This window comes from Lolium perenne, chromosome 4 (genome assembly GCF_019359855.2).
Source record: "Lolium perenne isolate Kyuss_39 chromosome 4, Kyuss_2.0, whole genome shotgun sequence".
Classification (NCBI taxonomy): Eukaryota; Viridiplantae; Streptophyta; class Magnoliopsida; order Poales; family Poaceae; genus Lolium; species Lolium perenne.
Window position 1 is genome coordinate 309,149,771 of NC_067247.2, and position 12,794 is coordinate 309,162,564.

A 12,794-nucleotide genomic window follows, 5' to 3' on the forward strand; every position below is an offset into this window, starting at 1 on the left:
TATTATCTAACTTTCATTAGTTGAGCACTTTTCGAGTTGAGCAGCGAAAGATTTTCTTAAAATTCGATTACTGTACTGCTTTCAAGTTTGACGAATTTCTGCTACTTTGTGTTTATGTGACTCTTTTAGTTTTCATTTTCTTGTTGTTGCTTTGTTTCTTTCCTAAAACACAAAAAGACCAAAAATATTTCTGTTGTTTCTCTTTACCATTTGTTTATTTTGGTTTCTTGCTTCTATTTTGTTTTATTTGTTATCGTTGGTTTGCTACAAGAAAATCCAAAAAGATTTTGCTTTGTTTGCTTGTTTCCTTTTGTTCTTGTTTCCAATTCGAAAACACCAAAAATATTTTTTGTTCTTCTTTGGTTTTGTAAAGTTTATTATGGAGTTCAGCGGTCTCCGGTGGCTGGAGTTTGGTTTTCATTCCATATTATTCAAGCTACACAAGTGAAAGGCAATAATGACGATCTACGACAATTCGACTGTGGTGAGAGGCTGGTATGAACTCTATTTGTTTTCATTTTTGTACATATACTCATCCATGTGAGCATGCTTAGTTGGTTCATGTGAGGTATATGTCATTTAAGAAAGTCTAGTAGTTCATGATCTCCCATGTTTAGCTCCAGTTTATTAATATGAGTAGCATGTCATAGATATTTGTTTGCATTGTTTTATTCATAAATAGGTATGACATTGTGGTATCCTCCTCTGAATAATTCACTTGAATCGACTTGGCACATGATCACGCATGCATATGACTGAACAAAAGTCAATTAAGCCTCGATGATTTACTTTGCCTCAGAGTTCTTGTATCGCTTTTATGCCTCCGTTAATTTATTTTGTCACAAGCATGATTATGACAGTTACTGCTCTCTTGATTGTCGCTTCCCAGTCTATTGCTAGCCTTCACTTGTACTGAGCGGGAACGCTGCTCGTGCTTCCAAACCCCTGAAAACCAAGTTATTCCAAAGTGTCCACCATAAATACCTATGCATGGCATTTCAAACCATTTCAAGTAAATTCTCATGTGCTACCTTTAAACCTTGAAAATACTTCCCAATTTGTGTTGATGTTTTATAGCTCATGAGGAAGTATATGGTGTTTATCTTTCAACCTTGTCATTTACTCTTGACAGACTTTCATCAATGGACTAGTGGCACATCCGCTTATCCAATAATTTTGCAAAAAGAGCTGGCAACGGGGTTCCCAGCCCCAATTAATTAACTTTCATCGATAATTTTCTTCACATGTTTTGCTCTGATTTATCAGTAAGCGACTTAATTTGCAAACATACACTCCTCCATGGTATGTGAATGTTGGAAGGCACCCGAGGATTCGGTTAGCCATGGCTTGTGTAAGCAAAGGTTGGGGGGAGTGTCATCCATAATGAAACTAAAGTACGTGTGTAAACAAAATAGAAGAGGGATGATTTACCTTGCTGGTAAAGATAACGTCCTTCATGCGAGCCGCTCTTGAAAGTCTGGTTGATGAGGTAGTTGGAGTGCCCACTACCATTCGTTGACAACAACAAACACCTCTCAAAATAATTTTACTCCTGTTTTAAAAATGAAAAGCTCTAGCGCATGTTAATCCCTGCTTCCCTCTGCGAAGGGTCAATCTTTTACTTTTATGTTGAGTCACCATCCTTTCTTTGAGCACCTTCTTGAGAGCACAACTGTCATTCTTAGTATAATATGCTTGTCCCAAAATGTGATTAACTGTGGTATAACTTTGATGCTTTTATCTTTGATAATCTCTACTTCTAGTCTTTCCATGAACCTCAAAGGTGCCCGGGCATTTATGTTTTGCTGTACATATACGGGCAAGCGAGATACCACTTGATCATATCCTTTTATGAACATTGCAATCCTGCTGATAGACATGATTCATGATGCTTATTATTAATTCGTTGGTACCTTTTCCATGATTGACATAGCTATTAGATGATTTTATTTGCATGTATTTTATTATGAATTGCCTAAGTACTTGTCCATATCATGAGAATATTTACATCATATGAACAAATGTGTTCGTGGAAGTTCTTTTATCGCACTCAGTTGTTAACTGAATTGCTTGAGGACAAGCAATAAGCTAAGCTTGGGGGGAGTTGATACGTCCAAAACGTATCTACTTTCCCAAACACTTTTGCTATTGTTTTGCCTCTAATTTGTGTATTTTGGATACAACTAACACGGACTAACGCTGTTTTCAGCAGAATTGCCCTGGTGTCTCGTTTTTGTGCAGAAACTCAACTTTCAGGAAAATCCCCGTGATTAATTCCAATGGGCCTATTTTCACGTAACATTAACGGAGCCAGAAGACCAGAAGGAGGGGGGCCACGAGGTAGCCACCCCACCAGGCGGCGCGGCAGGCCCCTGGGCCGCGCCGGCCTGTGGTGGCGGCGCCTCGGGCAGCCCCAAGTGCCCCCCTCTGTACTACTTAAGGGCTTCGACCTAAAAACACACGGGGGTTAGACGAAATCGCCAGAAGCCATCCAGAACACCGCCACCATCGCGAAACTCCGTCTCGGGACCAGAAACTCCATTCTGGCACTCCACCGGGACGGGGAATTGGAGGAGATCATCGCCATCATCACCACCGACGCCTCTCCATCGACCAGCCATGTTTCCCCCATCCATGTGTGAGTAATTCCCCCGCTGTAGGCTGAAGGGGATGGTAGGGATTGGATGAGATTGGTCATGTAATAGCATAAGATTGTTAGGGCATAGTGCCTAGTATCCGTAATTGGTACTTTTATGATAATGTTGCAACTTGTTATGCTTAATTCTTATCACTAGGGCCCGAGTGCCATGATCTCAGATCTGAACATGTTATCAATTCATGATGATATTCATTGCTTTATGATCTTACCTGCAAGTTGTATACACATATTGCTGTCCGGAACCCGAGGCCCCAAAGTGACAGAAATTGGGACAACCGGAGGGGAAGGCGGTGATGTGAGGATCACATGTGTTTACGGAGTGCTAATGCTTTGCTCCGGTGCTCTATTAAAAGGAGTACCTTAATTTCCAGTAGATTCCCTAGAGGCTCGGCTGCCACCGGCTGGTAGGAAAAAAGATGTTGTGCAAGTTTCTCATTGCGAGCACGTACGACTAAATATGGAACACATGCCTATGGATTGTTTAGTACTTGGATACTGTTTTATTACTATCTGCAAATGCCCTACTTTGATTGTTACATGATTTCTCTCATCCATGCAACACCCGTTCATCCATCCTTGTGCCTACAATATTTTAATCCTGCTGTTTACTATAATCACTACTGATGTCTTTGTTACACTGCTGCTGATATTTCACTACTGCTACTGCTATAAAACTGTTACTACTGATAAACTCTTGCGAGCAAGTCTGTTTCCAGGTGCAGCTGAATTGACAACTCTGTTGTTAAGGCTTACAAATATTCTTTGGCTCCCCTTGTGTCGAATCAATAAATTGGGTTTACTTCCCGCGAAGACTATTGCGATCCCCTATACTTGTGGGTCATCACACATCCCCATTTGTTTATACACTCACCTGCCGTGGGGTGCTGACATATGAGACAGTGCTTGAACTGCTCGTCTCTGCGGCGAGCCCTTCCTCCAATCGTGTCATGAGGAACGTCTACAGCACAGTCTAGTGACATAATGTAAGAAAAATATAGTTCAGTTCTTGTCCAATTCAAATATGTGTATTAGATTACATATTTTCGAATCTATTGCAATAGACCAACCACTCAACTTAGTATCATTAAATCATTGACTGAGGCCAAATTTTAGGAAAAAACAAAATTAGTAGTAAACAAGAGAGCAAAGATAAGACATAGACTCATCTTACGCAGTAGGATTTTTGTCAAACAACTTGTAGGCATAAACAAAATAAAAACTGCACAAACAAAGATAATAATCTGCGGGGATTTGAGAGGGAGAGGGAGAGGGAGAGGGAGAGGGGGAGAGAGGAGTGTGCTATAAACCTGTAGGTTGGACGCCATGGCCGGTGACGGTTGAGTTGGCTGGTGGCCATCAGCTCCGCACATGAGGGTGCTGCTTCTTTGCAAGGCTTCCCTCTTCACCTTCAAGGTTTTCCACGTGACCCATGCAGGGGGCTCCATTGCTGGAGGAGGACAAAAGCTTGGACGTCTGTTGTTCATCCTTCTGCCAGTACACCGACGAAGAGGAACATGGTCCAGGCGGCGGGATGCTCGGCGGTGGCGCTGCGGTTCCTCTTCCGCTGCTGCACACGACGAAGAGGTGCGGGGCTGGCCGGCCACAAAGGAGGAGGAGACGCAGGCGTGGAGCACACAGGAGGAAAGGGAGAGGATTTGTGTGCCGCTGCCACGGGATGAGAGGAGAAGGAGCAAGTGGTGCTAGGGTTTGGCTGTGCAATTTTATACCACGGTGAAAAAGTTCTACATCGTCCAGCGGTTGGGTTAGCCAATCGGATGGCCGGTAAAATCTGATTTTTATGGTAAGCCCCAAGACCCCCACCTATTATACTTTAGACTAGTAAGGTAGGCACGGCGACACGCCGCGCCGTTGTTGTCACCGTGCCCGTTATGTGGGTCTTATCATTAGCAATTTCTTAATTGGAAAAATACAAATTCAACATGAGCTGATAGGATGATCGGCCATAGCAGGTGCTTCCCCTCTCCTGGAATGAAATTTGCAGCAGTAGTACTCTGAGCATTGAAACTACATGTTTATATTTATAGTTAATGCCAACATGGAGGTCAATAGAGGCATAACAACAATATGTATATGCACCGAGCTTTTGCACGAATATATACAATGATTTAATATATCCGTAAACTATTTCAGGGGAATTGCACTGCATGTTCAACTGGTTGATGATAGTAGAACGACAAAAGAAATAATATTATAGGCAGGCATCGACATGACCCAAGTCTTGTTTTATTGTATTAAAGAAGTACATTGTTGGGCCAGCTCAGACTACCATACCAATACACGCACAAGCTTACATGCAGAAGCTTATCTTCCTGGCTTTAGCTCGTCTCTTGCCTTCTCTCCTTCAGATCCATTTTTTCTTCATTCCGTCCATGGCCAGACCTCTTCCAATACTTGACCATCTCCTCCACAGATTGTTGTTGCATGCTTTCTCGCCTGCTGATACGTCTCCGACGTATCGATAATTTCTTATGTTCTATGCCACATTATTGATGATATCTACATGTTTTATGCATACTTTATGTCATATTTATGCATTTTCCGGCACTAACCTATTAACGAGATGCCGAAGAGCCAGTTGCTGTTTTCTGCTGTTTTTGGTTTCAGAAATCCTAGTAAGGAAATATTCTCGGAATTGGACGAAATCAACGCCCAGGGGCCTATTTTCACACGAAGCTTCCAGAAGACCGAAGAGAAGACGAAGTGGGGCCACGAGATGGCGCCACACTAGGGCGGCGCGGCCCAGGTGCTGGCCGCGCGGCCCTAGCGTGTGGGCCCCTCGTGACTCTCCCGACTCTGCCCTTCCGCCTACAAATCGCCTTCGTTGCGAAACCCCCAGTACCGAGAGCCACGATACGGAAAACCTTCCAAAGACGCCGCCGCCACCAATCCCATCTCGGGGGATTCAGGAGATCGCCTCCGGCACCCTGCCGGAGAGGGGATTCATCTCCCGGAGGACTCTACACCGCCATGGTCGCCTCCGGAGTGATAAGTGAGTAGTTCACCCCTACACTATGGGTCCATAGCAGTAGCTAGATGGTTGTCTTCTCCTTTTGTGTTTCATTGTCGGATCTTGTGAGCTGCCTAACATGATCAAGATCATCTATCTGTAATGCTATATGTTGTGTTTGTTGGGATCCGATGGATAGAGAATACTATGTTATGTTGATTATCAATCTATGTGTTGTTTATGATCTTGCATGCTCTCCGTTACTAGTAGATGCTTTGGCCAAGTTGATGCTTGTAACTCCAAGAGGGAGTATTTATGCTCGATAGTGGGTTCATGTCTCCGTGAATGCGGGGAGTGAGAGAAACCTCTAAGGTTATGGATGTGCTGTTGCCACTAGGGATAAAACATTGATGCTATGTCCGAGGATGTAGTTATTGATTACATTACGCACCATACTTAATGCAATTGTCTGTTGTTTGCAACTTAATACTGGAAGGGGTTCGGATGATAACCTGAAGGTGGACTTTTTAGGCATAGATGCATGCTGGATAGCGGTCTATGTACTTTGTCGTAATGCCCAATTAAATCTCACAATACTCATCATATCATGTATGTGCATGGTCATGCCCTCTCTATTTGTCAATTGCCCAACTGTAATTTGTTCACACAACATGCTATTTATCTTATGGGAGAGACACCACTAGTGAACTGTGGACCCCGGTCCATTCTTTTAATCGAATACAATCTACTACAATACTTGTTCTACTGTTCTCTACAAACAATCATCATCCACACTATACATCTAATCCTTTGTTACAGCAAGCCGGTGAGATTGACAACCTCACTGTTTCGTTGGGGCAAAGTACTTTGGTTGTGTTGTGCAGGTTCCACGTTGGCGTCGGAATCCCTGGTGTTGCGCTGCACTACATCTCGCCGCCATCAACCTTCAACGTGCTTCTTGGCTCCTACTGGTTCGATAAACCTTGGTTTCTTACTGAGGGAAAACTTGCCGCTGTACGCATCACACCTTCCTCTTGGGGTTCCCAACGGACGCGTGCTGTACACGTATCAAGCAGATTTTCTGGCGCCGCTGCCGGGGAGATCAAGACACGCTGCAAGGGGAGTCTCCACATCGCAATCTCTTTACTTTGTTTTTGTCTTGCTTTATTTTATTTACTACTTTGTTTGCTGCACTAAATCAAAACACAAAAAAATTAGTTGCTAGTTTTACTTTATTTGCTATCTTGTTTGTATATCAAAAACACAAAAAAATTAGTCACTTGCATTTACTTATTTCAACATGTTTCCTTTTAATTTCACTGTAAAAGATATACCTGTGGGACAAGGGTCTATAATTGGGAGAGATAATATAGAAGATTTTTTCACCCACGTTAGTATGCATGAAGATCTTAAAGATATACCCCTTGCAAAAGCTGTCCCTACTTATGAAGATGCCTCTGTTTGTTTGGTACGCATGATGGAAGCTAGATTTATTAGTCTCAACCCCATGATACAACACATGTTTCTTACACTTTCTGATATGGAGAGGGGAGAGAAGAGAGATTTTGTTCTAAAAGTCTTAGTGCGAGAATTTGCGGATATAGCTAAAGAAGCTAGAAAAGTTTTTAGTAAGCATGATAGGCTTGGCATGATCACCGATTTTAAAAGAACACTTGAAAAGATGGATATGGATAGAATTAAGTATACTAATAATGTTAATAATGGTGGGGAGATTAAAGCACCAATACCATGTAAGCTCCTGGCAATGCATGAGGCACTAGAAAATAACTATGCTTGGCTTGTTCCTGAAAATTTGTTTGATGAGAGTAGCAAGCCCAAGACTAATGAAAAGGGAGCCGCTGAAACTTATGTATTCAATATACTATGCATGGTTGAGAAAACTCCACACCCCGCTGTAGATGCTCCATCTTTCGATAACACTTGATACACACTTTCTGCGCCTAGCTGAAAGGCGTTAAAGAAAATCGCTTATGGGAGACAACCCATGTTTTTACTACAGTATATTTATTTTATATTTGAGTCTTGGAAGTTGTTACTACTGTAGCAACCTCTCCTTATCTTAGTTTTGTACATTGTTGTGCCAAGTAAAGTCGTTGATAGTAAGGTTCATACTAGATTTGGATTACTGCGCAGAAACAGATTTCTTTGCTGTCACGAATCTGGGTCTAATTCTCTGTAGGTAACTCCGAAAATTATGCCAATTTACGTGAGTGATCCTCAGATATGTACACAACTTTCATTCAATTTGAGCATTTTCATTTGAGCAAGTCTGGTGCCTCAATAAATTTCGTCTTTACGAACTGTGCTGTTTTGACAGATTCTGCCTTTTATTTCGCATTGCCTGTTTTGCTATGCTTGATGGATTTTTCGATTCCATTGACTTTCAGTAGCTTTGTGCAATTTCCAGAAGTGTTAAGAATGATCATGTCACCTCTGAACATGTAAGTTTTAATTGTGCACTAACCCTCTAATGAGTTGTTTTGAGTTTGGTGTGGAGGAAGTTTTCAAGGATCAAGAGAGGGAGATGATACAACATGATCAAGGAGAGTGAAAGCTCTAAGCTTGGGGATGCCCCGGTGGTTCACCCCTGCATATATCAAGAAGACTCAAGCGTCTAAGCTTGGGGATGCCCAAGGCATCCCCTTCTTCATCGACAACATTATCAGGTTCCTCTAGTGAAACTATATTTTTATTCCATCACATCTTATATGCTTTGCTTGGAGCGTCGATTTGTTTTTGTTTTTGTTTTGTTTGAATAAAATGGATCCTAGCATTCTTTGTGTGGGAGAGAGACATGCTCCGCTGTTGCATATGGACAAATATGTCCTTAGGCTTTACTCATAATATTCATGGCGAAAGTTTCTTCTTCGTTAAATTGTTATATGGTTGGAATTGGAAAATGATACATGTAGTAATTGCTATAATGTCTTGGATAATGTGATTCTTGGCAATTGTTGTGCTCATGTTTAAGCTCTTGCATCATATACTTTGCACCTATTAATGAAGAAATACATAGAGCATGCTAAAATTTGGTTTGCATAATTGGTCTCTCTAAGGTCTAGATAATTTCTAGTATTGAGTTTGAACAACAAGGAAGACGGTGTAGAGTCTTATAATGTTTACAATATGTCTTTTATGTGAGTTTTGCTGCACCGCTTCATCCTTGTGTTTGTTTCAAATAACCTTGCTAGCCTAAACCTTGTATCGAGAGGGAATACTTCTCATGCATCCAAATCCTTGAGCCAACCACTATGCCATTTGTGTCCACCATACCTACCTACTACATGGTATTTCTCCGCCATTCCAAAGTAAATTGCTTGAGTGCTACCTTTAAAATTTCTATCCTCTACCTTTACAATATATAGCTCATGGGACAAATAGCCTAAAAACTATTGTGGTATTGAATATGTAATTATGCACTTTATCTCTTATTAAGTTGCTTGTTGTGCGATAACCATGTTCCTGGGGATGCCATTTTTTACTCTTTGTTGAACATCATGTGAGTTGTTATGCTTGTTCGTCTTGTCTGAAGTAAGGGAGATTTACCGCTAGAATGGTTAGAGCATTGCATAATGTTAGAGAAGAACATTGGGCCGCTAACTAAAGCCATGATCCATGGTGGAAGTTTCAGTTTTGGACAAATATCCTCAATCTCATATGAGAAAATTAATTGTTGCTACATGCTTATGCATATAAGAGGAGTCCATTATCTGTTGTCTATGTTGTCCCGGTATGGATATCTAAGTTGAGAATAATCAATAGCGAGAAATCCGATGCGAGCTTTCTCCTTAGACCTTTGTACAGGCGGCATAGAGGTACCCCTTTGTGACACTTGGTTAAAACATGTGCATTGCGATGATAATCCAGGTAATCCGAGCTAATTAGGACAAGGTGCGGGCACTATTAGTATACTATGCATGAGGCTTGCAACTTGTAAGATATAATTTACATGACACATATGCTTTATTACTACCGTTGACAAAATTGTTTCTTGTTTTCAAAATCAAAGCTCTAGCACAAATATAGCAATCGATGCTTTCCTCTTTGAAGGACCTTTCTTCTACTTTTATTGTTGAGTCAGTTCACCTATTTCTCTCCACCTCAAGAAGCAAACACTTGTGTGAACTGTGCATCGATTCCTACATACTTGCATATTGCACTTGTTATATTACTCTATGTTGACAATATCCATGAGATACACATGTTACAAGTTGAAAGCAACCGCTGAAACTTAATCTTCCTTTGTGTTGCTTCAATACCTCTACTTTGAATTATTGCTTTATGAGTTAACTCTTATGCAAGACTTATTGATGCTTGTCTTAAAGTACTATTCATGAAAAGTCTTTGCTATATGATTCATTTGTTTACTCATGTCATTTACATTGTTTGGATCGCTGCATTCACTACATATGCTTACAATAGTATGATCAAGGTTATGATGGCATGTCACTCCAGAAATTATCTTTGTTATCGTTTACCTGCTCGGGACGAGCAGAAACTAAGCTTGGGGATGCTGATACGTCTCCGACGTATCGATAATTTCTTATGTTCCATGCCACATTATTGATGATATCTACATGTTTTATGCATACTTTATGTCATATTTATGCATTTTCCGGCACTAACCTATTAACGAGATGCCGAAGAGCCGATTCTTTGTTTCTGCTGTTTTTGGTTTCAGAAATCCTAGTAAGGAAATATTCTCAGAATTGGACGAAATCAACGCCCAGGGGCCTATTTTCACACGAAGCTTCCAGAAGACCGAAGAGAAGACGAAGTGGGGCCACGAGGCGGCGCCACACTAGGGGGGCGCGGCCCAGGTGCTGGTCGCGCGGCCCTAGCGAGTGGGCCCCTCGTGACTCTCCCGACTCTGCCCTTCCGCCTACAAATAGCCTTCGTTGCGAAACCCCCAGTACCGAGAGCCACGATACGGAAAACCTTCCAGAGACGCCGCCGCCACCAATCCCATCTCGGGGGATTCAGGAGATCGCCTCCGGCACCCTGCCGGAGAAGGGATTCATCTCCCGGAGGACTCTAAACCGCCATGGTCGCCTTCGGAGTGATGAGTGAGTAGTTCACCCCTGGACTATGGGTCCATAGCAGTAGCTAGATGGTTGTCTTCTCCTTTTGTGCTTCATTGTCGGATCTTGTGAGCTGCCTAACATGATCAAGATCATCTATCTGTAATGCTATATGTTGTGTTTGTTGGGATCCGATGGATAGAGAATACTATGTTATGTTGATTATCAATCTATGTGTTGTTTATGATCTTGCATGCTCTCCGTTACTAGTAGATGCTTTGGCCAAGTTGATGCTTGTAGCTCCAAGAGGGAGTATTTATGCTCGATAGTGGGTTCATGTCTCCGTGAATCTGGGGAAGTGAGAGAAACCTCTAAGGTTATGGATGTGCTGTTGCCACTAGGGATAAAACATTGATGCTATGTCCGAGGATGTAGTTATTGATTACATTACGTACCATACTTAATGCAATTGTCTGTTGTTTGCAACTTAATACTGGAAGGGGTTCAGATGATAACCTGAAGGTGGACTTTTTAGGCATAGATGCATGCTGGATAGCGGTCTATGTACTTTGTCGTAATGCCCAATTAAATCTCACAATACTCATCATATCATGTATGTGCATGGTCATGCCCTCTCTATTTGTCAATTGCCCAACTGTAATTTGTTCACCCAACATGCTATTTATCTTATGGGAGAGACACCACTAGTGAATTGTGGACCCCGGTCCATTCTTTTAATCGAATACAATCTACTGCAATACTTGTTCTACTGTTCTCTGCAAACAATCATCATCCACACTATACATCTAATCCTTTGTTACAGCAAGCCGGTGAGATTGACAACCTCACTGTTTCGTTGGGGCAAAGTACTTTGGTTGTGTTGTGCAGGTTCCACGTTGGCGCCGGAATCCCTGGTGTTGCGCCGCACTACATCTCGCCGCCATCAACCTTCAACGTGCTTCTTGGCTCCTACTGGTTCGATAAACCTTGGTTTCTTACTGAGGGAAAACTTGCCGCTGTACGCATCACACCTTCCTCTTGGGGTTCCCAACGGACGCGTGCTGTACGCGTATCACCTGCTCACCCAACCAAATCGGCAATCATCACTGTACTGTGATCCTGCTCTGCATCTTGATGCCATGGTGTTCAAAATTGCTCAGTTATGCTATACCCAGAATTTTGCACAAGTGAGCAATTCTTAGCCTAGAGTCATGCATGTCGTTCCGGCCGTCCGCCAGTGGTGGCTCGCCCTGCTGCGTGATCCGCCACTCCCTTCCTGCATGCACAAAGCGAGTTGACAGGCACCAACACTGGGTCGCTGGCGATGATGTCAAGGCGACATTCTAGACCGGAGAGGCCGATGATGAGGGCTTGCAATGATGTCAGCATTCTGTTGTACCACGTCACCTTCTGCATCAGGTACATCTTTTTCTTCCCCTCATGTATCCCTTCGTAAGCCAATGTATGTGTGCATGTTGTCAGAAATTGGAGATAATACATCACTCGGATGATTTAATTTAAAAAATGAAGGAACAAAGTGCCCATAGGATAGATACTAATGATACCTGCGGCGGTGGTGGTGCCAAAATCGATGAGAGAAATACAATAATTTCCAGGAACTTTTTCAATCTGCACTCCTCAGAATGGACTGCATGTACCACATAGATGTGGTGACCCAGCATACCACTGCATGGTGTAGTATGCAAGTCTGATATAACACCAATGAAACACCATTCCACTAGTATTATATCGCTCAGAGTGGTACAACAGAAACATATGCGGGTCCAAGGCATGTCTATAGAATTACATCCAGACTCTATTACATAAGATTAGCACAGCCTCCTACTTTACAATGAGGTAAATCTGCAAATAAACTCCAGAAGAACAACTCGTAGTCTAATCCTATCACGAACTCTATTTGTAGAGTATTTAACTTGCTACAGAGGCTAAGAATAGATTCTAGCTAAGTAGGAGCTAGGTTTAGGAAACTAGTTCCCTTCTATGGCTAAACTAGGTTTTCTCCTTGATGGATGTGGCATCTGACTCCTCTGACAGGGTCCTGTCTCTTCAAGTAGTTGTTGTCTCCTCGACCTTTGAGTTGCAATGTAGATCCTCCTTCGATGCC

The 12,794-nt window shown here is 42.3% G+C and overlaps 1 long non-coding RNA gene across 1 annotated transcript; it reads right to left on the bottom strand.

Moving 5' to 3' along the window:
* Nucleotides 1-4,840: 4,840 nt before the first annotated feature.
* On the bottom strand, nucleotides 4,841-12,336 carry LOC127296080 (uncharacterized). The gene is made up of 3 exons (XR_007848252.2): nucleotides 12,235-12,336; nucleotides 11,746-12,117; nucleotides 4,841-5,113 (listed from the first exon to the last, which is right to left on the bottom strand). It is a non-coding gene; the product is annotated as an uncharacterized lncRNA (long non-coding RNA).
* Nucleotides 12,337-12,794: the final 458 nt, after the last annotated feature.